Source organism: Apis laboriosa, unplaced genomic scaffold, assembly GCF_014066325.1.
Source record: "Apis laboriosa isolate Shangri-la unplaced genomic scaffold, ASM1406632v1 scaffold66_cov157, whole genome shotgun sequence".
Taxonomy (NCBI): Eukaryota; Metazoa; Arthropoda; class Insecta; order Hymenoptera; family Apidae; genus Apis; species Apis laboriosa.
The window spans coordinates 78542-101272 of record NW_025224076.1 but is presented as its reverse complement, the minus strand read 5'-3'; the positions used below and the strand labels follow the sequence as shown (position 1 = coordinate 101272).

Sequence of the window (22731 nt, the reverse complement as noted above, 5' to 3'; positions counted from 1 at the left end):
AACGAACGTTAAACGGCACCGTACGTTTTTCCATACCGAAACCATACGTACACTCGTTTCTCCAATAAATCGAACAGAAAGAAATCGCATGTCAGTCAGCGACCGTAAACGTCACCCGACACGATTTCCACCGAACGAACGGTACCCGGTTGGAGGTTGCCATCCGCGCAAAATCACTGCGGCAACGGAATTTGAGAAACCGATGTTACGCTCTGGGCAAGAACCATCGAATGCTAAAATACAGTGGCAATTACCTCGGACTCGGACATGGCTTGGACCAATTAAAGGAAGGATAGCAACCGACGCGACCGAGGATATCCCGCGACCCGTGAAATCTAATGCGATCGCATGCGCGCGCATCTGTTCTCTCTCTTTCTCTCTCTTTCTCTCTCGCTCGTTCTCTTTCTCCCTTTTCTATCTTCTTCCTTCACGCTGTGCACAGTACAGCCAAGGTACGCGCATGCGTGTGCACATGCGCGCTGCGTGCGTGTGTCCAGGCTCGTAATAAAAAAATTGACGACATCGCCACCGCGCCGGCGACACGACGGCTCCCCGCCGACCAATAGCTATTGATCAGCGGCTCTCTTGTGTCTGTGCGTGGCCGACGGCTTTGGAAAACGTGCAACAGATCCTTGGACCGAGCAATTCGAAAGGGACATTCGAAGCCACAAGCTTGCCCCTTTAAAGTTGGTCACAATTTATTTCGAGCTACGTGGATACTACGCAGCATCCTGTTTCCGTCCACGATCCCTCGCTGTTCGAGATTTTCCAATGGAAACTTGACATGAAGATGATTGCACTTCATTGTGAGGTATTATTTATATTTTCTAATACTCGATGAATGCACACGAACGAAATACATATTCGATTTAGGAATTTAGGTTCATAATACGAAAATTATGAATATTTATATTTCGATAGCGTACTGTACGAGTTTAGAATAGGTTAGGTTATGCAAAGGTCTGAATATGCGTCGTATATTTGTATCGTCGAAATGATGGAAAAATCAACGCGATCAAGGGATTTTTTGGTAGAATTCAACGTGATTGGGAAAATATTTAGCGGATTGGCATAGTTATTAGTTAGTAGAATTGAGATGATTCAATTAGAAAAGTTAAAGAATTATGTATTTACATATATTCGATCTATCTCCTAACATAACCTAATTATATTTATTGTATATTTTTCTTAGTTTTCTATACATGTATACATATTGTCGTAAAGTTCGCTTTAAATTATAATATTTTTCCCTTTATTAGATGAATTAGTGAATCAATTTCCGATATAAATATCTAAAATAAAGTCGTGACAAGTATAATTTGACTTTAATTGACATCATTGACATATTGTACTATTTATCGACACATAACTCATACCATCGACATTAGTGCGATTCGACTGTTGAAAGTCATAGGTCTGTCTGCAAGTTGTAATAGGTAGCCACGCTCGTTCGTTATCCACGACGTAGTTCTGCGTCGTTTACCGCTGCCAACTATCTCGATTACTGTCCGAGAAATCGCCGACTTCGAGGTGGACTTGACGATTCTTCTCGCGAACGATGTTTCAAAGACATTTCGAGAATCCATCGCGTGAATATTCCTCGTGAATCATCCTAATTGATTTATATCTCCGTCCAGTTATTTTATCGCGAATTCCACGTTATCCATTAAAATCTATATTATCGAATGTAGAATTCGAGGGATCGAACAAAAGAATAATGATCTCAAAATTCGAGCCTGAACGATTTACGATTTCCTCCTGGCCAAGACGAAACGCGATGATTATCGTTTACAGCCGGTGAAACGCAGTTGTTAGGCCTCGTTTCGACTGCCAAACGTAGAGGAGACAATCGTGAGAACGCAATTGAGTTTCCAGCCAACGATTCAAGCCAAGGATTCAGGCTTACATGGATCATCCCAACCATTACGTCAGTCCACGCAATATATTATTTACGTTCTGTTCGAGATGTTATTCTTTTCCCTCGAATAATCATCTCGTCAATAGCATCGATTGATAAGATTTTTACGATCGAATAAAAGACTCGTTCAAGCACGCACCTACTCGCCGTTTACAGATTATTTACATTAGAAACACAGGTATCGTTATACATATATTTACCAACGATTTGAATAAGCGCCGAGTATTTGAAAACATGTACGCAATTCGCTGAGAAAAATACGTTTTCTCAGACGTACGATAATTATCTTAGAATAAATCGCGGATATCGTGCACCGTCGACAAAAAAATTCCACATTGTACTGCGAACGCATCGAAAAGAGAAAAGGCAGGGTGAAGAGGCACGCAGGAGAGGTTGGGTGCGTGGGAATGCGTTTCCATTAAATCGGTCGATTTCTTGCTCGGCCACGACGAACAAGCGACGAAATCGAACATAAAGCACGGTAACGATTCTCGGTCAGGATGTCGTGGACTTTCTAGGATGCTTCTTCTAGGGGCCTTCTCGATCATCGATCTTCCGCGTCTCGTTTGACCAACGCGGTGAACGGTGACACGGAAGGCGTCGTGAGCTTGATTTATGAATATTTTTCTTGGACTTGTACATGTGCTGTCTACGATACCACGATCGCTCGAAAGTCGATGATGTTTTGTGTTGATTTGATTTCAGATGGTCCCGAAGATAGATCCAAGCTATGAAATTACTGTCAAGATATCGAAGACAAGATGATACGGCCAATCGTACAAGAAATTTTATCTATTTTTGTTAAAACTTTGTATAGTATGTACAATGAATTATACGTGCAGTAATTTCTTTTCATCCCACAAATTTTTATCATTAACTTCTTTTGAATTTCAATAAATATTTAGATTTTTGATTTTACAAATAATTATTAAATAACATTGACTTTTTCTTTCAGAATAGAAACACAACTCTCCAGTGTATTCGTCGAATATCTATTTCCCCGAAAAGAAATTAGAATACACATCAAAACAAGCGTTCCCTCTTTAATCGGCAGTACTCGAGATTTAATCAATTAAATCAAATTACCCGTCACGCAAAATATCTAAACCTAGAAACTCCAATTTTGGATCCCGAGAGAGCTACCCGTCTCCCTAAACCAGAGTATTGGCAACCGACGAGAGGCGGTCGCGATCGAAAGAGACGAGGAGGGTTTAAAAAAGGAGCAGAGCAGCCAGGGTCCGAGGCGTGTTTCAAAATCGTCGCCGCGACCTTGCCGGCGAGGACGCCGCGTTTCTCCGCCGCGCTGCTCGTTCTCGATCACCTCTCTCGATCCATCGATCGATCGATCAGGTCGGCCCCCGGGTACAGCTGACCGATGACTAAGATTACGCGGCACCGGCCGATTGTAATTGGCTCGCGCAAAACCTATCGCGTGCGCACTCGCCTCTAAAACGCAGTAAATCAGCGGCGGGTTAAGGATCGCTTATAAATAACCAATTAGAGACACCTGCGTTCGTCCTGTCTCCCGCGTCGAGCGGAGAGCCGACCTTATATCCCCGCGGAATGCAGATGCGCGACCGTTTCGCTTTGATCTTTATTCTTACGCGCGGTATCGCGCGCCGCCGATCCTTTGTACCTCTTTGTATCGACAGTTATACGTACCAGCTGGCATTTGTACCTGGCGGACCTTTCGACGGGGAGGAGGGAGGAGGAAAAAGTATGCGATGCTGATTAATAGGCGAGCCCAATGGTGTTTCAATCGCCTTGGATCCCGGACAGGAAAGCGCGCCCCGTTTCACGGACACATCTAAGAGGGGATCTAAGAGGGTTTGTACAGAAGCAAGGAACTGGATACGATGAATGGAGAAAGATGGGATGGGCTTTTTCCACTGATTCTTATTGAGGATTCTTATTCGGATGTCCATCTTCGTTTCTGGTTGGGTTGGAAACATTGGATGGAAATATGGTGGAAAGTATATAATACGTCTGATGGATATCGATCTTTGGATCGTCGAGATATCAAGTATACGATAATATCGGGTTTCTCTAATATTTCAATGTCTGGAGATTTCATTTCGTTTTCATTTTTCTATTCTGCGCGATATTATAATATTATAGATACTTATATCGATTTTATCGATGGAAATTTTCTTTAGAATTATTCCTTAGAACGAGTTTCAAGTGAAAATTACGAAAAAACGAACCTTGCGAACGCAACAATACGGTTATTTAATCCTTTCACAATCCATTTAATTTAATTTAATTTAATTTCAAACAATAGTCTCTTATCGCGATCATACCTTCCGATTAACCGTAGAGGTAACAAAATCTCACCTATGAACTTGCCATTCGTTTCACGATGCGCTCCGACAGAAGGAACAAAAAGCAACGCGAGAGGAGGACAACGAGGACAGTTAGCCGGTAGGCAATCGACGATACAGGGAAAGGAGAGGGACAGCCGAGTAGAACTATGGAAAGAACAGAGGGAACGAACACGGAGGCTCGCGTCACGGTGTACATGAATCGTTGTTTGTGTTGATCGCCGTGCAACACGCCACGCAGAAACACATCTGGTCGCGTGGGAAGATCGCGCTCCCATTACACGTCGACCAGGTAAAGTTACGCCGTGTTTCTCTATTCGTTCGAAATTCGCGCGTCTCCTACAATTACCTGAAGTACGATGAGTTCGGTGATTGGCCCGTTAGCGCGCATGCGCTTAGAGAAATTCACGAACCTCGCATGCGAACGCGTCGCATTAGTCTTCTTCGAAAAGTGATTCGTGAATTTTGTAATAAAATAAAAGATTCAGTTTGTGATTTCGCTTTGTTCTTTGTTCAATCTATCGCCAGTGATTTTCTTCCAATCCAATTTGACGAAATATAGAAGTAACTGATAGCTTCGTTCGCACGTAGGTAGGTACACACGAATCACATATTCGTTATAGGTTATAGGTTAGGAAATTGGACATTGCGAGAAAATATTATCTCTTAGTTACTAATAATACGTATAATTTAGAAATAATGCGAAAATGTAGTAATGTTTATGTAAGAAACAAGAAAGAATATATTCATTGTTCGGTTTATTTATCGAATAGTTAAAATACAACGTAAAAACTAACGCAACGCGATAGAAGAATCCTATATTTTACGAATACCGCATTTCACGAAAGAATACGCGACAAAACGACAATTATCGGTCGACAAAATGATTCTTAATAACATTCGCGATACGAAGAAAAGTAAAATTTATAAAGATCCACGATAAGCGAAGCTGTGGACAAGCACTTACGCTTCTTACACATCCGCCTAACCTAACCGACACACTACACAACCTGCAAAAATCACTTAACAAAAACACCTCGCACGGGAGAACACCGGTCATAAACTACCAATAAATTACAAACCGCTGTACCGAGAAAACCATCAACTTAATTCGAAACGAAGGTAGCGGGATTACCGGGGCCTCGTCCACCTCGGTCTCCCTCTTATCCTTATCTCGTCGGCGCGGGTAATTGAATTAAGTCGCCTCGTTATTTCCCGCGGTAATCTCGTGTCCGCACGGGGCGGCTTCGTCGTTGCGGATCTCGTCCGCAAGGCCTCCTCTTTGCTTTATTGCCCGATACAATTTGTCCCGGTCCCCCGTTTTATTTATCATACCTGGTGCCCGCTTCCGAGAACCAGGTCCCGATTCCTCTCGATAAGTTCTGGTGAAAAGAAGTCGGACGGGAAGCCGAGCATATATATACGTAGGATAGGACGATTGGTGGAGGGTTGCGAAGGTGGGCAGCGAACTTTAATTTACACTCTCGGTGATTTATCCCGAGGCGGCCTCCACTTCCGTCTCCGATTCGACGATCGCCGCGCTCGCTCGTTTCTTATCTTCGTTTTTTTTTCTCCCCCCTTTTTTCTTTCTTTCTTTCTTTCTTTCTTTCTTTCTTTCTTTCTTTTTTCTCTTTGCCGCTCTCTTTTCTCTCGCTTTCGCCGCGAGTTTTCGGGAGAGGCTCGCGCTTTTTGATTTACGATCCTCGAAGACCTCGAGGCAGCGGAACGGAAAGGCTGAGAGGAGCCGCGGAGAGGAAATGGAGAGAAACGGAGAGGGGGAGAAAGAGAAAAGAGGCCGTTTGTTTTGCTCTTTTCGAGTCAATTTCGACAGTCGCCTCGTTACTCCGTTGAATTTACGACGCATCGGGATATATCGGCTGCGAGGGACCCGCGGCTCTTGTCGAATCTTGTATTTGAACGTATTCGAACCCCTCGGCCATGGATAAACGCGCGAAATTATGGCGGAGGCGAGAAACGATCGGCCATCGGGTAATGATGATTAATAGATTGTTCGATCGTGGCACGTATCATGCGTTAAGGGAGTGTAATATATATAATATACATATATATATATATATATATGCGCGCGCGTGCGTGTGTGTTATCTATTTGAACGTGATGAATGTAGTTACGCGAGATCGAATATCTTATATTAGATCTTGATTCGATTATTAATATCTCGATCAATAGAAATGTTTATGCATTTATGGAAAAGTTAAATATATTCGTATTTAATTTGATTCTGCAAATATTCTATCTATATTCCGCGTATTCTGTCCTCTGTTGTTACGTGTTTTTTCTAAGAGGCGATATTTTCTTTCGAAGCAAGACTCGTGGATATTATTCGACCGTTATTATTATCCGCGTAAACAAGTTCTCCGCGATAAACATTTCCTCCTATTAGTCATCTCCTGTTAGTCATGTTCAGGTGGCGTCTATTTACAAACTTATCTTAATAAATCTTATCTACTAAAAGGTTTCTCAATCCGACAAACAACCGAGAAAAAAATAAATAGAAATAATCCTTGCAAAAGATTTATCACGAAAGATCGCCGAGAAAAAACGTTTAATATATTCACGCGTCGCTCTTCTTCTCGCATCGAAGATTCATTTTAACGTAATGGAAGACTCTCTAAGGCAAATCAATTATTAGACACTATCGAGAGATTCATCTAAAAAAAAAAAAAAAAAAAAAAAAAGAGAGACAGATCACCTCCCCATCGTTACATTCGTAACTTCTTAATCCTACCCTTTAACTTCGATAATATCAAGCAATTCAACCACCCATTCGCGGATCGCACAAAGTATCAAACGAAACCGAGCCACGTCGCGCATTCAAAAACCAACAGACGATTCCATCGTCCGCGATACAAAACAGGAAGAAAGAGCGAAGGGGAAGGGAAAATAAAAGGAGCAAAAGGGGGAGGAAGAAAAAGGAGGAGAAAAAAACCGCGGAGTAATTTAAACTCTGTGAACGAGGGGAAGGTAGGGGGTGGGTTGTTTTCGTCTTGTTTCGAGATCAAATCGGCAAACGTATCGGTCGGAAGCGAGCACCGGTGCCAGAAAGATTGACTTTATCTCGTGGCAAACCGATGTTCCGACCCATCGTCCCTCGAGACGGGCCCTCTCTTTCTCTCTTTCCCTTTCTCTCTCTCTCTCTCTCTCTCTCTCTTTCTTCGTTTCAAATCCGACCAAGGAATTACCAACGAGGGCACAATATGTCGGGCCCCATTAAAATTTCGAGCGATGCAAATGAAAGTTTTTCGGGTCCCGCGAAGCTTGACAAGCGGCTGCTATTCGCCCTGCGCCCGCTTTATGCGCCACTCTGGACGAGTGACAGCGAGGGCCCCGCCGGAATCTTGTATAATTCGTCCGTTGGATGGAATTAATGGGCCGTCCGCGAATTTATCACTCGTCGGGACTCGGGGACGGAGTCATGGATCGAAGATGAATATTGATTTCTTCTCTTTTCGAATTTCGTGGGGTGGTAGGAAAGGGAGGAAAGTGGGAAGAGTGATTTCTCGGATTGATCGGAGTGAACTAGAGAGATATAAGATGATATGAAGGTTGACGAGGAATTTGATGGAGTTTTGTTTTTCGGCAAGGTTTTAAATATATGAGGGGCTAGATATTTGTGGTGAGATGGAAATATGTATACGTAATACGAATATTTTCCTTTTATATAATCATCTAAATTATATAATAAGCAGTTTTTACATTGATTTTCAAGTGTGTCTCACACGAAGATGACGATTAACACGTTGAACGAGTTTTTCGGCGTCCCAAATTTAAAATTATTTAATAAAATCATTATTCGTCATTATCTGCACTTAGAACACGTTGTAATTTTTGAAATGAATACGTGGATAATGGATAATGGTTCGTTCTTCCTTAATGAATGCGCAACAATCGATTCATCTCAAAACAATGGACTATAAAATTAATGGTTCGCGAAACATTATCCTCACCGTGCGGAGGATTACATCCATTAATTCATAATAATCTCCACTAATTTTTTAGTAAATAAAGCGAAAATTTCATATTTCACGAATTTTATTACGAATTCTGCAACAAACACTGATTCATTGTCCCAGTTAACCGCACGTAATTTCTTTCTTTCGTCCATTCATTTATTTGACGAATGATTCGAAAGGAGGAACACGAAGGAATTCAATTACGATTTGTGGAATTACCCGTTGCAAATGCACCAGAGAACCACACTCTCGAGACACGCGTTTCACATTCGAGATTCTTAATTAATTCTCCCGTGAGATTTACGGTGCCATTCGTTACGTTCAATCGCGCTCTATATATATCGTACACCGAATAGAACGTAATCGTAAGTATCGATAATATCAAGTTTTTCAAGATCACTATACAGTTGATTCAGCTCGTTTTCGTCACGAGAGTGGACCCGGTATCAAATCGAACGAATAGAGTTTGAAATAAAATATCTTTGGTGTACTGCACATTCGAAATATGTAAATTGTTTTATCATGAAATTTCTCGAAAAGGAATACCGGTATATATTATCACCATTGCTTGTACTATAAATTACAATAAAATTTCCCTATATAATATGATATACACGCAAAGATAAAAACTAAATCTAAAATTATCTTCCCAGTTTCGAAATATTAGAAATATCATTGGGCCAAAATTTTTTTCTATTTCTTTTTTATTTACCGAACGTGCATAAACCACGGTTTGGGATTCTAATCCGAGCACCGCGTAAACTATCCTTTAAGAGGCAGCAGCGTGTACGCTGAGAAATCAAGGGAATTTCGCTTAACGAGTCGATTAGAATTCGAGAGCCGAGCCGCGTTACAGGAATTTTATATCGGCGATTTATCGGCATATAGTTTAGGAGCTAAACGGAATTCCACTTTCCGAACCGGCAGCTTCCGTCTAATTTTATCGGCTTCGTTTCCTTCTACGTGCCGGCAAACATTCGAGGAATCGATATCGATTAGCATCGCGCGTTGGATGGCGAAAATCCGGCCGTGTGTCGCCGTGATCGAGGCTTCGCTTATAGATTATAGGATCGCGATTTGCTTGCCGGTAAAATTGTCGATTTTACAAAATCACGAATTTTCTTTTTTTTTTTTTTTTTTTTTTTTGAAAGTACCTTCGACAGTAATTTAATTTTCCGACGACGAGTTTAACTTAAACGCGTTTAACGTTTTCCTTTTAGATTTATATTATTCGAGATTTCGAAATTGAGATTTTAATTCAGGAGCACAGGTGTGAGAACAAAGTGTCGGGGAAAAATTTTTTCGAAACGCGCGAAGAACATTCGTGAAACGTGTTCTGAAAACGGATCTAGCGAAACAGGTAGCTTAACTAGTTTAATAACTAATTCATAAGTCGCTCGCCTATTAATAACCTAATTTTTATCGCACGATATAATGTAATATTAATGTGTCGATTCTAGATCGATCACAGATCGTCGTATATTATCCTCGATATAAATGTTACTTTTTTACATATATATATATATATAACTAGATAAATTGTTTCACAGTATAATATTTTCAACAAATTTATTCTCTTTTTTACCAGCGTTGATAAAAATCTGATTTAGATCAATTCTAATAAAACTCGACGGAGAGAGGCAATTTCCAACCCCGACAAATTTCATTTATCGCCGTTCGCGATTGCGCGCCAGTCGATAAATTTATCGGGTGTACAAATTTTCTTGACGATCTCCTACCCATAATAACCTCTGTCGGAACTCGGATTCACGAGCAGGTTGCCTAATCGAGGAACGTCTAACGGGTGTCTAAATAATTCCTACGTGAACGGAGGATCCCCGTGGGCCGCGCAATAAATTTGCACACAAAGTGCTCTTTGTGCCCGATACCCCCTTTTTGCACCTTTCCGCGCCGCTCGCCTAGCCGAGCTTCTTCTTTCTATTTACGCGCGATCTTTTACCCGTCAGAGGATTTTATTTCCCTTTCTCCCCCCCCCCCCCCCTCTCCCTCCCTCCTTCGAATCCCCTGGAACAGAACTGCCTTCGTCCTCTCGCTCTCTGGATTTTATTGTCCCTCGGGATGCTCGTTGCCTCGGGAATGGTTCATTCTAACGTAACGTATTTACGCTTCGCTTCGTTCAAGATATCGTTTTCAAGATTAAACTTTTATCGCTTTCGCGGGAATATAAACAAGGTTTATTTTATTCCTATGTAAATATATATTATATACTATTATCCTGTTATTCTCTCTATATGTATATAATTCCCGATGATAATATTCAAGGATCATTTTCATTCGAACAGATAGCGAGACTCGTGATGATTCATACGAGTTGGATCATATCAGAAAATTCTATTAGTTTTTTTTTTTTTTTTTCCATCCACGTATAGATAAATACTCGAAGAGTTTGAGAGAGTTGTAAAATTAAAATCGAGAATTTTCGATGGTGAAAATTAGAGAAATGGAGACAGCTTTCTCTGTTTTAGAGTTAGAAATTGTTTATAAAAAAAAAAAAAAGATGTGCGAATAAATTATATTGATTCGTAGAAATACGAAATACGACACGTGTCGCAAATTCAATCGAACTATAATTATCTTAGAATTATCTTTGCGCGTTTCACAAACGATCGTGGCTATTTTCTCTTCGAGTAAACTCGTTTCTCGCGCCATTAATTTCGTCCCGAGGGTGCTAGAGAAGAAGAAGAAAACGGAGTAGGGGGGGGGAAAAAAAAGTGAGGACGAAATTAACATGACCAACGCGAATGAGTTTCGGATTGTGGGCCACGCGGTCGCTAATGATTTAACGAGCCGGTGGCACGCGATGGGCGTGGATTCCGGCAGGAGATTCGGGAATTAAGATGTTGCAACCCGCCATCCGAACCCTCCATCTTTCGCGGAATCTCCCTTTAACGAGGGAACCATTGTCTTGATTGATTTTTGTCACAGATCTCCCCGCCTTCCGGAAAATTTTAAGCAATTATTCCTCTTTTTTCTTCTTCTTCTTCTTCTTCTTTTTCTTAGGCAGGGGGAAATAATTTTAATGGTTTGACGAAGGGGAAAAAACTTGCATCCGTTCGAGAGAGATGAATTCATTAAGATCGAAGGTATTCTTTAATATTCCATTTCACGATTGCATCTAGTTAAGATATGGAGGGTTAGATGCGAGTTCGATGGATATTAATAAGGAGAATAATTAAGATTTTTCAAAATCAGATAATGGCTTTAAGAGATTTTTCATATTTATGTGTATCGATATTTTGAATTTTCGATATTGATTAATTTTTGAACCCAATATAATGTATCTTTTAAATACTAAATTCTTAGAATAAACGTGATCAATTATCGAATTCCATCGATCAAAGCAGACAAAATGTATCTATCTCCACGAGGAAAAAAAAAAGATTTTAAGACCTTGAGACAACAGGTGGGCAGATATGTCGCATTCGTGAGATACACGCAAGAAATAAAAAAAAATCGACGATAGATCCATTCTCACCTTTCATCTTTAATTCTCGGCTAATTAAAACGAGTTTTTCAACTATCTTCTCGAAAAATTCGAACGTGGCCCGATTTCGTGTGCTAATAAAAGTTCGCGGACTTTTAAAAAAACGAAAGAGATCGAGAATCAACGCGATAGATCAATAAAAAAGAAATAGAAAAATATCAACAGGGATGAAATATGTATTTAGAAATCTGAGTTTCATTTAATAGGTTTCGATTACTACTCGAAAGCAGATTGATTATTAGCAAAGACGATTATTTTATAAAAGTTGGTTTTAAAACGAGATCTACAACTTGAAAATAGTTGTAATATACAACTGTCTTAAATAATAGATTGTAATTCTAATTGGCAATAACTTTAATCAAATTATGTATATTCATCTCCAAGGAAAAATCTGATAATGTTAAGATATCGATAACAAGACGTATTTCTCTTTTCTTATTCAAAATTAGAAATAATTAATGATTGTTTATGGATTAACGATATTTAATTCACGAATTTTCAAAATATTATCGAGATGTAAAAATAATAATAATACGAATAGAAATTTAAATACATTGTAATCGCATAAACTCGATAACTTTCTTAAAACTAAAAAAAATCCAATCTACTTGAAAATATTTTCACCCTCACCCCACGTTCATACAATATTTAATATACTATCCAAACAAATTCGAATCTACTCGTAATACGCCTTATCCCATCTCCGATCGTCGAAGATCGGGAGGTGCGTTTACAGTGGCTAGCGAGCAGGGTACCTTGTCACCTTGAAGCTATTGCTCGAAGATATTGTAGGTTGAGTGTAGGTAGCCCCCTCTCCTCCATTGAATGATGATCCTTCCTTCCAACCACCTTCTCGTGTCCCTCTCTTTCTCCCCGAGCCGATAAAACGGCGAGCGTCCCCCTCTGGTCCCAGGCCTGGCAGATTTTCACGCGGATCGAGAACGAACGAACGATCGAGGAAAAAGAAGGAGGCGATGATGGCGTCGCGACGACGAGAATCGCGCGTGGAACGCAAACGGTCGCAGCGTTCTCGGCCGGCTTCTCTCTCGCTCTGAAGGAAGGAGGAACGTTGGTTAAGAACTGTCGATCGCGTGGCACCTCCCGAGAGGGATCTCGATTCTTCCGTTGGTTGGGAAGGGTAACCTCTGGCGGCGACCCACGCGACCGCTGCCTCCGCTCGCTGCCTCCGCAATCCGCCTCTAACGGATGTCCGCGATCGCGGATCTCTCGAGCGAGTAGAGTAGCGGCTCGAGGGGGATAGATCATCGGGTGATGTATCTGAAGATTCTTCCCGATCGAAGAATCGAAGGATGACAGATAAATTGGAGGGGAGAGAGGGGAGGGAGTGATTCGTAATAATAGGTCGAGAAATAGAGAGATAGATTTGAAGATTCGCAGCAATCGAATTATTATTCAAATTCCTCTCCCCCTCCTTTCGAAAACAATGTGATAATTTTAATTTCAAGATTATTTGAAATGGAAATATCTTCGAAGGTGTTTTCCGAGTTCTACAGTTCGAATAAACTTTAAATAATCGGTATTGAAAGGTATGGCAGTTGGAAATTTATGCGATGTAAATAAACGAAGGAACAATCGGAAGGTGCATCAATCCAAAAAATTATTTCTCTACGTCTATTTCCATCTACATCAAACAAATAAATCTTACACACATACACACACACATATATATATATATTTAATCAGCAGAGGATTCGAGGATTCTCCTCTCCCAATTTGATCACGTTACAACTATAGCAACAAATTTTTAAAGTCAACGGAGTTCAAGGAGCCCTCCTCCTTCATTTCCTTCTTTCCTCCTTAAAAATATATTACGTACGCGTAATAAAAGATCGAATTTTAATTTTGAAAAATTACTACTGCACACCCAATACTCTCGTTCGTGAAATCCACATTACAAGAACGAAGCCATTACCAGGCCGTCACCCGTTGGATCTCGACGCAAGGATACCTGTTTATAAGGCGGCAAACCGCGGCCCCACGTTGTTGACTGCGAGAGAGCCCGTGCACGCCGACGCATTCACCTGTATGACGTAGTCCACCGGATCGGATAGGATCGGACAGGCTCTAGAAGCGGCGATTAGCGGGGCCGTGGGCGAGCGGATCGCGGAGGAGGAAAGGCGCCGTGGAAAAAATCGAGACCGCTTCGTGTAAAACTAGTTGATGACGTGGTGTGCCAAACACTCGTTCGAATTCGGCTTCGAAGGGGAACGAACTCGTGCGGGCCCCTTTCTCTCTCCCTCTTCCTTCCTCATCCAATCGTGGGATGATGAACTTTGGAAAATTACGTAAAAGAGGTTGCCAGTGAGAAAGAAGGGATAGTTTTGTTACCCGTGATAAGCATACAGAGGTTGAACTTCGAAGTACTGTTGCGTAATTTGCCAGCAAAGAAAAAAAAAAAAAAAAAACGTGAAATGCCAGAGAAATTTGCATCAATTAGCAATATCCGTAGCTTTCCTAGGACAGGTTTTTAAGGGAACTGGTATCCAATGGATGGGATCTTTTTATTAAAGTAAAATTCTTCTTCCGCGTCTTTTTGACAGCCATCGTTTAAAAATTATTCGTGGCATATTTATATAGATCAAGCAAGCAGGAAATCGACGAAAAGGATTGAATCACAGAAATCTATCCTTCCATTAATTCATCATTCTCGATGAGAAGAAGAAAACAATCCCTTCCCTAACCTCTCCCGATCGCGCAATAATTCTCTCCACACACGGTTATACACCTAACAGCCCACCAGAAGAAGACGAAGCAATCTCGAGCTTTCTGATCCCCGACGAGATCCCCTCCGATTATCTCGATCCATTCCGAACCGACGACGAAACGGCACCGGTACCCGGCGTCCAAAGATTACGTTAGCAAGAGGAGGAGGAGGAGGAGGAGGAGGAGGAGGGCGGCTGCACTCGGCCCGACCGTTTCACTTAACGATCCGATCGAGGGGGCCAGAAAACACGTGGCGGGTTCGAGGAGGCGAGCTTCCTCGTATCTCATCCGTATCTTCGTTCCGGTGAAAAATGGGCTTGCGAGGGCCAACTCTCTCACGGGATCCACGACAACACGGCGACACCAAACCGATCGCGTATCATTGGAATATCCCTCCTGCCTCCTGCAAATACGTTCCACGTATTAATCCCCTCCCCTCCCCTCCCCTCCGCGATGATTTATTCCCGAATTAAGATCCGGATCCGGATAACGGTAAGTGGAGCGCGTTGGACCCTCTCCAAGATCTTCGAAAGGCCTTCTTAAGTAGCGTGACATTCATTCAAAGTGTAAAGTGTGGGATATTATATATATGTATATATATATATTCGCGGAAGATGTTTGCCGGGGTATAAAAATCTCGAAATCGAGAGTTCGTTAAGTTATATACTGGATGTTATTTATTCTATGTTAATTAATAAATTTGATAAACGAGGTTGAAGTTAGAAATAGGAACGAAATTTAGGATTATTTTGCAAGTCGGTCGATACATACTTGAACTCCACTTTATTATATTTTTCCNTCTCGAAATCGAGAGTTCGTTAAGTTATATACTGGATGTTATTTATTCTATGTTAATTAATAAATTTGATAAACGAGGTTGAAGTTAGAAATAAATAGGAACGAAATTTAGGATTATTTTGCAACGACGAGTCGGTCGATACATACTTGAACTAACTCTTTGTTACATTTTTCCTATTCAAGCATAGTTGCACGATCTAATTCCAAGTATCGAGAATTATATCGTGCAAAAGAATATTGAACTTCGTTTATCGAGTTTACAACGAATTTCAATTAGAGAAAAAGTCGGGAGAAAGTTGTCAGTTGCTCCAAAGATTCACCGCCATATATATATATATATATATTAACATATATCCTGTACGACAGCTTGCTGGATATAACAAAATAGACTAACCCTTTCTATCGATGCAATGATCGGTGGTTTCTCGGTTCCTCGGAGCCGTGTATATTGTGTGCGTCGCCTAGCCGAAGGGGTCTCGGCCCGTTATCGGGCGAAAAGTCAAAAAGGGCCGGGTGCCCCGCGAGATTTATCGCGGAGAAGGTGGTCACGTGGCCAATGGACCGTGGACCGAGTGTAAACACGTGTTCCTGCCGTTGTATCCGACACCATAAAACTGGAGCACTTGATTTTACTGCCTGTCGCGGCCCCAATGGCGGGTCCCTCCTTCGATAAAAGTGTCCGCGAGGGGCCCCGAAACGCGCCACCACGAATCTCCTCCCCGGCTCCCCCCTTTCCTCTCCTTCCTTTTATTGGATCGGTATCTCGGGACACGCGTGACACGCCGCTTTCCCCCTTATTCTTCCTCCTCCTTCTCCTCCTCCTCCTCCTCCTCCTCTTCTTCTTCTTCTCCACCGCGCCGCCTCACACCCTTGCCAGGAAGGGAGAGAAGGGGGAAGCTAATAAAATAAAATATTCTTAATATTTACGAGCGGACGACTCGTTGCCACTTCGAAGAAAGTCTTCCGTGGAAAGACTTCTGGTCGGCAGGCTTTGTTCGAGGGGACCGCGATTTATCGGTGGACACCGGGGGTATGTATAAGGGCCACTTGGGGGTCACCGGGGTCCCCGTTTTCGATGCCGAAGAGATACTCGAGGAACCAACCGGTGCGTCAAGGAGATCGTTTTTATAGGCTGGCCGGATAAGAGTGGAGGATATTTATTGGAAATGGGGACTCGGGAATTGAAACGTAAGATATTTTTTTTTTTTTTGAAGAGTACCGATAATATTCGGTGGGTTTGATTGTTTATTTTGGAGGAATTGGATAATAAGAGTGTATCTAAACGTATAAAGTGCGCGAGATTGCATTGAGAAGAAATACGAAACACAACAATATAAATGTATAAATAATAGCACGAATTGTTGGCGGAAATCATATATATATATATATATATATATATATTGTTAAGAGGCGTCGCTAGATGTCAAGTGTACGACGAAGTGAAAAGCAAACACTCCATTTCGGTCATTGTCACCTGTTGCACTTTTCCACGACCCACACATCCGTCCCCTCCTCTGTTTGAAAGTTGCACAACCTGCAAGCGCACAACGCCTCCTCCACGCAATTTCCATTCGAACAATCCTCCAGAACGAGTGGAGGAGACTTGGCAAAATACCAGCCAGCAAAACTCCTTCGGTGGTTGGGCAACGAACAACAAGGCGCTCGAGGAACGTCGCCGGGACACAATCGGGCGGAAATATTCTCAGAACGCTGCCTCGGATTGCGCAACGGAAGAATTACCTGTTTGCCTCCTGTAGCACAGGTTAGGAAATTAGGTGGAAAAACGAAAAGGCTCGCGGTCGATGGCAAAACTTTCTTAGAAACCGCTTTCGCGGCCTAGCTACGCCTCGAACACCTGCCACCTTCGAAGCGCGACTCGAGCAAGAATAGAGGTTTTTTTCCCCCAACGATGATCAGCCTCGTTGGGAACAATACCCGATGGGGCCGTAACAAGCCCGACTTATGACGTGACGATGTTTGATAAATCGATTAAACGATCGGAAAAACTGGCTCGATCGAACGACAATGTTGGTTTCGCGGAGGGAAACGTGCCTCGAATCGATGAAACGCGTATATCCCAGCGGGAAGTTCGATCGGTCGACGATGCTGGAAAATTATCGGAAAGTGGTCGTTCGTGACTGGAAGATTGCCGAGAATTGCCTATTTGTCCTTTGCACCGGTGTCGTTAGGGGTTTGTCGACTCGATACAGGCGAACAACCGATAATGTCGATCGACGTCGATCTTGATGTACTTTTTACGCTGTTTCTTTTTTCTCCCTCTTTTTTTCTTTTTAAATTTGTCTTTGCTCCGTAAGGAGTTTCAATCGAGGTGGTGTTAACGGCCTTCGAACACCTCTCGCCACGTTCACAGCAAATTCAAGATTCCGAACGAACATGTCACACGTTCGCGAAACTTTTGAGAAGACTAAAACGAAATGAAAGGAAAAAAAAAAAAAAAAAAAAACGAAGAGACTCGTAAACTTTTCTCTTAATCTGGCTCCTTCCTCGAACGAGGAATTTTAATTAAAAATCGAGTAACGTAAACAACTGAGAGGAATCCATTGGAACAAAGGAATTATATACCGCTTCGAATTATATTCCTCCGCATCTTTTTCTCCTCCGCGTCTAATGCAACGATCCAAGGTTCATCGGGGAGACGTCGCCGTCGAATTAATTCGCGGCACGTACGCGGGATCGGCTTCGACCGCGCCGATTTCCAGGTACGCGAGGAGAGCGTCGCGCTTCGAGATCGTTCGAGCTGTGGTTCGCAGCTTTCGTCGCGCGGAATTAATCGATGATTAAAGGTGGGCAAGGTCGATCGTCGGCGGTGATTCAGAGGCGGTGAGTAAGAGGCATCTCGTGTTGGGACGTGTTTGGGACACGGCGAAGACGTACGGGCCCGGGGAAGAAAAACGGGGCCCGAATTTATCTCGTTGATCGATCGCCGAGGCAGGAAGAGGGGCTTTGGCGGGTACCCCGTCCCCGGCCCTGCTTATCGGCCCAATCTTCGCTCCTCGTATTCGACAATTCCCAACGCGACAAATTTTTGCACCCCCGACACGCGGCTGTCGATCCAAAATGATGGAAATATCGCTTCTTGCTGAATTCTGGGAATATCTGTTTCACTCGGGTGTCGAGGGATTCGTGGATTCGTTCGCACCAATTTCTTGCAATCTTCTTCTCCTTTTTTCTTTTTTCGAGAAACGTACGATTCGAACGAAGCCTCTGAAGCATTATAACATATATAGATATAGATAAGCATTGTAACATATATAGACTTGTGACGCGTATTTAATTTATCGACGAGTGTAAACAATTATGTAACTCGATGATTCTCGCGAGTGAAGATTATTTTATCTGGAAAGAGAAGAAATAAAAAAGAACAAATATCACAGACAGGAGTGATAATATGCGTTAGTGTGTCTCAATGTTTTAAAAAGAAAAAAAGATACGTTAATCTTCCATAATTATTTCACTGTGTAACAACGTTCTTCTTCTCCAATAATATCACTCTATATAAATGCGAAAAGAAATTTGACAAGTTGTTTAGCTGTTTACGAAACAGAGTTGTAATTTCAAAAAAAAAAAAAAGAAAAGAAAAAGACGAAGGAATACTGTTCCACTTTCTCAACCGGATCAGGAAACACAACTAAAGAAATCGGGCACGTAGGGCGCGCGTACAAGTATTCGACTTTCGAGCGTGGAACAAAAGCGCGCACGAGGTCGAAGCATGGTTTAATTAAGCGCGGCCGCTATTAGGGCCGAAAATTCGCGAAGCTCGCTTTAATTTGGACCGGGATTTCGCCACGGTAATAAAACGAAACGGACCGATAAAAGAGAAGGCACAAGGTGTCCGTTTGACTGTCCATCGTGGCCGTGCTCTGTAATAAAGGCGGCTTTGCCTCTGCCCCCATTGTCTTGCCTCCACCTCTCTCTCTCTCCCCCCTTTCTCTCTTTCTCTCTCTCTCTCTCTTTCTTCGCTTCTGCTTCTTCTTTTTTTTTCTCCCCTCTTCCCGAGTCACCCCCTTCTTTCGTTATTCCGTGACTCGTTATCCCGTCGTTCTGGCTCGTTCCGAGGCAACCGTTTCCTCCCGTGTCCCGCGTGCCACGCGGGAAAAGTTTATTGTTAAGGGTCATTTTAGAGCTTGCTCCTTTGGCAGTGTCCGTAAAACGATCGCCGAAATCAGTACGGCAGTAAAAGTGGCTTAACGCGCCTTTACCCTCCCTCCCTTCCTCCCTCCATGGTTAGTTCAAATTCCTGCTCCCATAGAGAAACCTTTAAGATAACCTAGTGATTCTATATTTCAGATTGTCGATTTTCAAAATTTGTAATTCAATAATAAATATCAGACTGGAAATGGAAAATATGAATATATTAATAAATATTTAGAATGCAAGGATAGTTGCTTCACAACTATTAATAAAATTAGGAGAAATCACTTTCATTCAGTATCCCATACTGGCAAATACAAATGAAGAACTCGAGAAATAGAATCTCGAAACATCGCGTGAATCTTCGAGATTAAATACGCGCGCGCAAAAAAAAAAAAAAGAAAAAAGAAAGAAAAACGACGAAAGAAGAGTTTCGTTTCAAACAAATCACCGTTCCTCCCTAAACGATCTCATAAGGAAACGATTGGTACGCGGTGGCATCCAAAGACATCCTTGTCCGCGAGGAGAATCCGGCTGCATTCGATGGTGCCAGGTATCCGTTGCGGTTCTGGTTTCTGGTACTGGATTCTGGTCCAGACGGGGGCCCCCGATTAAAATGGAAACAAATGAAGTTGGACGTAATGAGGTCCTGCGGTGAGGGAGAACCCGTTCTTTAATTTATTCCCCTCCTTCGACCAACCTCTCTCTCTCTCTCCCTTCCTCTTTCTCTCTCGTGTTACGCTTCTCCTCATCCTCGATTCTCTATGTACTTCCACCGTGTTCCCTTCGCCCCTTGTTCGCTCTTCATTTTTCATCCTCCCGTGTATTTCACTCCGTTCCATGAACTTCCACTTCTGTCCTGATTCTCTCTCTCTCTCTCTCTCTCTCTCTCTCTCTCTCTCTCTCTCTCTCTCTCTCTCTTCGATCCAATTCCTCGTAACCTCTGATCAGGGATACCTGATGTATTTGTTTTAGATCTGTTTTTTTTGCTCGTTCGAAACGAGTTGCGTCTGTTTGGGCAGTTGGAGCGCGTGCAAGAAAAGTCTCCCACAAAAGTTTTATTCGCGAAGATTAGATCATTGCGCGTTAAAAACTAATATTTAATCTGTTGTAGGTTGTTTAATCGACGTGGAGAGCCAAGGGGGAAGGAGGAAAATTTAAACGTTTATTAAAACGATACACGATATCGATTCGAGGCTTGAAAACACTATTGAATCATAATATAATGAGATAAAAGGAAATGAAAAAAATGGGATACATCCGAATTGTTAAGCAACGAATAGGATAGAGTGACACGCTTTATTCTTATACCATACCGTTCGAAGAAACTTGACCAAAAACTTCAACGTTCTCGACGTTACGTAATTACCTAAAATATAACTTCGGAAGCGATCCAAATCCGATGTAGAAAGCAAAGAGGCGAGGATTTCGCCCGCGACGAGACCGATCCGGTTGACAATGGGTTGGCAGAGCGGCCGGTTGACATTATAAATCGCAATCAGTGGCTACCGAGCTACCAAAGGGGGGGAAGGGAGGAGGAAGATGGGCGAGAGAGAAGGAGCAACAAGGAGAGGGACGGAGCATTATGCAACCGAGGGGATGACCGGATCAGGAGACAGGTTTATGGGCGTTAAAAAATGGCCGGGCCCTTTAAACCGCGTAATTAAGTGCCGGTATTTTAAGCAGCAGTCAGAACTCGAATGCGCGAGTGAATTATACCTACGCCGGGATACGAGTTCAAAACTCACGTGGAAATTCCTTGGGCAATTGTTTCCTCGCCGATATATTACGCAGTTTCTCCTCTTTGAATGGTGGCGCGCGAAACAATGAACCGAGGGGTGGTGGTACACACGATGATATGACGTTTAAAGAGGAATTTTTTTTTTTTCTCGGCCGGGGAAATGGGTGGAGAGAGGAGAGAGAGAGAGAGAGAGAGAGAGAGAGTTGCGTTAAGATGAGGTATTTGAGGTGCTTTCACCGTGGATATACGCGTGATATTTTAAAAGTCCATTTTCTTCGGACGCTGTTGCGTAACGATTTATCGAGCAATAAGATCGGCGGATCGATAAGCGGGGAAGTTGTAAATTGCGGTATTACAGTTCCTGCAAATGTTTTCTCTACTCTTCAATGTTAATTTAGATGGCAAAATTTCGCTCGATAACGGCTCGTGGCGAAATACGCAACGAAATTCGCAGTGTACAAATTATATCGATTTTTTTCAGAGAGAAATTATAACAGTGATATATCGAACTCGACGAAGGATCAGTTGCAATAATGGATAGAGATGACAAGGAGGCCAATTGCTGATCGTAAAACGCTGATCAAGGTTCTCTCTCGAGAATAGAAACAAGGGCGCCAAGTGATTTCTCGAAAATTAAACACGTGCGAGAGTGTAATAGCGTGGAATCTAGTGAATCACTTACGGTTTCCCGAGAACTGGTAACAAGTGGATGCAGATGAAAGTTCGATGCTTACCTGCAACAGAAAGAAACCGGCAATTAAACTCGTTGGCTCGTTGCGTCACCAATCTTATTTCGAAATCTCTTTCGACGTTGAGGTAAACGTTTAGAAATTGCAATTCGTTTCAAGAATTGTTCTAAAAATTTATAATACGATGTACTTGATGGCATTGTTGAATGGTGTTTGATTGAATTCAAAATAAAAAATTATGTCTCATTTATGGAAATTTCAGAATCAGGAAATATTTATTTTTCTCGATTCCGAAGCGGTTAAAATATCATACAAATAAATTTTTAAAAATTACATTTATTGTTTACAATAATACATGAAGAAACAAAGTAATCTAGGATTGTTCTATTTTAGGTTTCTTTATCTTTCAAAATCTTTCTTTTCAGAATTCAAGTTGAAGATTGGTAAGAAAATGCAATGTCTTGAAAGAAATTTCACAAATCCCAGCGAACGAATTCGAATTACTCAGCATCATCTTACGTGTAAGTATACTCGTTATTGAATCCATATATACCCTGATCTCAATGTATCGAGTTTAATCTCCTATAAATAAAGAAAAGAAATAGGATTGATGCAACATGCTTACGCGTAATTCAGTTATCTCAACTTGCACGTTGTTATATGCAGATTCGATATATAATACACGAAGGAAAATAAGAATTGATCGAAACGAGAATCGATTCCAATCTTATTGACCTTTCTGATTATATTGGCAGGGAACGAGATTTAAAAATGATTTTTCAATTTCGAAGAAACTCGTCCACCTTATACCTTAAAATACAAATTTCAGCATTTTTAAACTTCGAATCGGATTCGAAGTGATCAAAATATCATACTTCCGTATCAACCTGACCCTGTAAATAAATAATC

General features: G+C 41.9%; 1 protein-coding gene and 1 long non-coding RNA gene across 4 annotated transcripts in view; one reads left to right on the top strand and one right to left on the bottom strand.

Annotated features, from left to right (window-relative positions):
• The window catches only part of LOC122718624 (myocardin-related transcription factor A-like), a 153613-nt gene extending 131761 nt beyond the window's left edge, over positions 1-21852 (bottom strand). For both annotated transcript variants that reach the window (XM_043943823.1, XM_043943825.1), the window contains exon 1: positions 21816-21852. The gene's annotated coding sequence lies outside the window, so the exon portion shown is untranslated. The remainder of the gene's footprint in view (positions 1-21815) is intronic.
• Positions 552-22292, top strand: LOC122718629. Of its 2 annotated transcripts, XR_006347429.1 has the most exons (5): positions 552-811; positions 2624-2734; positions 2874-4830; positions 20507-21949; positions 22248-22292. It is a non-coding gene; the product is annotated as an uncharacterized LOC122718629 (long non-coding RNA). The 2 variants fall into 2 exon arrangements; XR_006347428.1 differs by lacking the exon at positions 22248-22292 and having other exon boundaries at positions 20507-22189.
• Positions 22293-22731: the final 439 nt, after the last annotated feature.